The 3,882-nt window shown below is 35.4% G+C and overlaps 1 long non-coding RNA gene across 1 annotated transcript; it reads left to right on the top strand.

The window, feature by feature from the left end:
- The first annotated feature begins 1,724 nt into the window (after positions 1–1,724).
- On the top strand, positions 1,725–3,194 carry LOC133707540 (uncharacterized). Its single transcript, XR_009845160.1, has 3 exons — positions 1,725–1,988; positions 2,611–2,674; positions 2,864–3,194. It is a non-coding gene; the product is annotated as an uncharacterized LOC133707540 (long non-coding RNA).
- Positions 3,195–3,882: the final 688 nt, after the last annotated feature.

Below are 3,882 nucleotides of genomic sequence, written 5' to 3'. Positions count from 1 at the left end.
TATGAACTATGGTGCTTAGATTGCTTGGTTTGGTCTCATGAATTTGGGTTTTCTGTCGAAACTATGGTGCTTAGATTCGTTAATTTGGTCTCATGAATTTGGGTTATGTTGGAACTATGGTGCTTAGATTAATCTCAGTTAATCCGTTTTTTATTCTTTGCTTTTTCCAGATCGACATCATAAAATGTCTTTGATTGTTCAATTTTTGTGGTTTTCTTTGTACTTGTTTCATTATCCAAGCTACTATCCTTATCCGTCGCTTGTGTGGATGTTAAGCTAGTTATCTTGCTTACACATGTTATTTTGATTTCAGGATCCAGCTATTGTCGTCTTCAATAAACCCCCTGGATTGCCTGTTCAGGTAGCTACTGATACTTAATTGATGAATTTGTTGTACTTTTGGTTTCTTGGTAGCTTTATTTGATTCGGGTGTTGAAATATATGGTGTTTGTACAGGGTGGTATTGGAATCAAAAGGAGTTTAGATGAACTGGCTGCCACTTGTTTAAGTTACAGCTTTTCAGAACCCCCTCGTCTGGTGAGTTTGTGTAACTTCTAACTTAAGCAGGAGCAGGATTCATTATCTATAGCTGCAAGACTATAATCTAGAGTGCAAATGGAAATGAAAGAGGCATATTCATCGCATGTCTATTACACTATTTCAATTATGGCTCTATTGAAGAGTTCTAGCTAAATCATTGATTAACACCTTTTTCTGTTTGTTTGTTTGTTCTTTTTTTCTTTCTTTTTTCAAATTTTGAATTTTCAACAAGGCTGTGCAAGTTGTTAGCTATATTCATTCATCAGCCGAGGTTACAATTTCAGACCCACCTTTGTTGGATAAAAAGTTGTGTCATTATAGTCTAGAAAGAATGCAACAGAAGGAATGGATATCATTTCTTGTTTTGTTAGTGTCAGAGTTTTGATGTCTTGAACAAACAGGGACCTTTCCATGTCCTTTTTGACTGTTTTTTGTGTTTTTTTTGGAAGACCAATTACCTGCATTCACAATATCAAAGTTTTTAACTTTTAATTTCTAGTTATCTTTTCCCAGTTATCAAAACAATTTCCTTTTCTTTCTCTGATGTATATTTTTTGTTACACTGGATGGGATGAAACCCTTCATTATCCTAATCCACTTTGTGCACCGTCCATCATCATTTGAGCTTAAGGGCTTTACATTCTCCATATTGAAAAATATGAGACATGGGTACTAAAAACCTTTTTTTTTTTTTTTTTTCTTTCACCTGGTTTCGTCCCTAGGCACATTCTCTGTTTTAAATAGTGGATCGAAGGGCTTGTATTCTGAGTCACAATTAAATGTGGCCACTATATGTTAATATAACCTCACCGCTGTTGTAATATTTTGGTTCTATAATGATGAATATTATATGAAGACAAATTCTTTATGTTGCAGTCTCTGGAAGTTGTGTGTTTGTTGTTGCATTCTTTTTCGTCGGGAGATAAACTATTAAACTACTCTCTGATCTATGCATTTGTTTTTATGCAGCTCAAAGAGAGAAGATAAGTGAAGCTAATCAAGGTATGCTTTGGATCTACATATATATATGATTAATCTGGAGGTTGCTTGGGCTCCATTTTGTTTAAGGAAAAGAGACTTTGTGTGGGACACTAATTTTATACTTTTTGTTCTTTTGGAAAGTCTCTTTTGATATTGAAATGTTGACATGTTGTTGTGGAGGAACAAAAAGATATCAGCAAGTGTTTTAACTGCTGCAACTTTTGTTTGGGTGCTCTTTGAATGGCTGAATTATCATTTCTTGACTCTTGTGGGTTTTGCTTTGGTTCTAGGTATGCTTGCTCAATTTCTCTGGTCAAATTTTTGGGGATTCGTTTGGAGGTGATTCCAAATGCTCAGTTTGAGACTTATTCGTCAACGTTGCCATCTCAATTGGTGAAATTAATAGAGGGCTGGAGCTTATTCAGGATGTTATTGCTTGTGGAGGAAATCTGAAGCAATTTCTTGTGGTATGTTGAACAATTACTTTTTCTCCTTTCTATAGAAATGTGCATATTTTATATGTACATGTGTTCATTTTATATGTACAGATGTGTTCTAAGTTGAGGAAATATCATGGAAGATTTCCATGTCAGTTGGTAGATTAGATATGAATGATTAATATCTCGAAGATTGTAATGAACTCTAGAGACATCTTCCCAGGTTGCTGCAAGCTTGTGGGCTGATTAACTCTGATTAATTAAACATTCATACTTGGAAGACCACGGACCAAAATCTTACTTCTTTTGCTTTCTTATGTCGGCAACTCTTCAAAATTTCTTGCAACAAAATTGGTTCAGAACTTGTTGCATCCTCTTGGAATAAATTTAAATTGGCTTTTCAATAAATGCCTTGGATGATGCTGCACTTCAACACACCCTTTGTCAGATGGTGTGTCAAATTTCTTTATGCACTTGATTAAAGTTTCAAGATGGTGTGACTTTCAACTTCTTTTTTGGTTCTGCATTTCATTTGCATCATGACACATTGCACCCAAGAAATTTACTTGTCATTCTTTTAGACCGTCTCTTTATCTTGGAGTTGGCTGCTACCCAGTTGTATTTAATCTTGACAAACTTGTTTGCTTTGCAGGCTCCAAACAAGGACAGCAGCTGCAGTGTCAGAAAATGCCATAGTTCTGAGTTTTAAATCGAGGGTGAGTCCCCTGTTTATTTCTTTTAGTTTCTTTGCACTGGTTGTGCTTTTCTTTTCTTTTTTCTTTTTTTGAATTGGTACTCTGTCAACTCCCCCGGAAACATTTAGTTCACAAAATGCTTTTGATTTGTTTGTGAACGTAACCATACAAAGTACCAAAAGCTGGGGCTGACTGAACTCTCTTGTGCAGGTTTAAAGCAGAACAGCAGCTACAGTCATGTTTATGCCTTCTTTCATTGCTTGGATTATATATAATTGAAATGATGAATAACTGAATCAATGTATCCAAAGATTGATTGGAATACTATTGCAGTTGAGATTATTGATTTGCTGGGTATTTGAAAACAGAGAGATAAAGTCATTTATATGAGATATTGAAAGCTTGGATGAAGTGAAGAAGAGGTTCAAGGAAGAGTAGCTGTTCAGCCTTTATTGATATTGTTCTCAATGTTGTTCTTGTGTTTTAATGTATGAATGATTGAGAAATATTATGTTTATGGTATATTTGATGCTTTAATGTATGGATTGGAGTACTTGAATTGATGAATTGCATTCAGATTTCTTTCTAATATGGATCGATAATATTATTTAGATAACAATGGAGTATTAATTATGCAAAATTCGGATTATTACATAATAATCAAGCAACAATTCACACAACAGACTTCTTATAACACACCAAAATTTAGTTGTGTGAAATTAAATCATACAACAGTCATAGTCTAAAAACTGAAGTGGGAGGAGCAATCACACAACAGTAAAATTCAAAGGCATGTTGTCTGACGAGCTTAACCAACAACAGTTTGAAAACAAGTTTTGTTGTCTGAAGCATGCACTTGCCACGCATAGCATGGCTGCGCAGCAGCTCTGCCTCGCATCTGTCGAGGGAAGGCACAACACTTATAACAAAAATATGTTGACTGTTTTTATGTCATACAACGGTGCAGCACCGTTGTGTGATTTTTCATCACACAACGCTCCGATACACAACGGAGATCGTCCAAATCACACAACGATTTTGGTCCGTTGTCTGTTAGCTTTTTTGGCCTAGTGTCGTGTTTATTAATATTGGCCTAAACCCCTTATTGGTACCTAGTTCAGGTCCCTTAAGGTTGAGGGCGGCCTTTATTAACATTCATTGAATTGTCTTCACACTTAGGACCTTTTATATCCAAGTAAGTATAGCCTATGTGAGATGGTGTCTAGGAA

The sequence above is a fragment of the Rosa rugosa genome, chromosome 4 (assembly GCF_958449725.1).
Source record: "Rosa rugosa chromosome 4, drRosRugo1.1, whole genome shotgun sequence".
In the NCBI taxonomy this organism is placed as follows: domain Eukaryota; kingdom Viridiplantae; phylum Streptophyta; class Magnoliopsida; order Rosales; family Rosaceae; genus Rosa; species Rosa rugosa.
The sequence above is the reverse complement of the archived record's forward strand: the minus strand, read 5'-3'. Positions and strand labels throughout refer to the sequence as shown.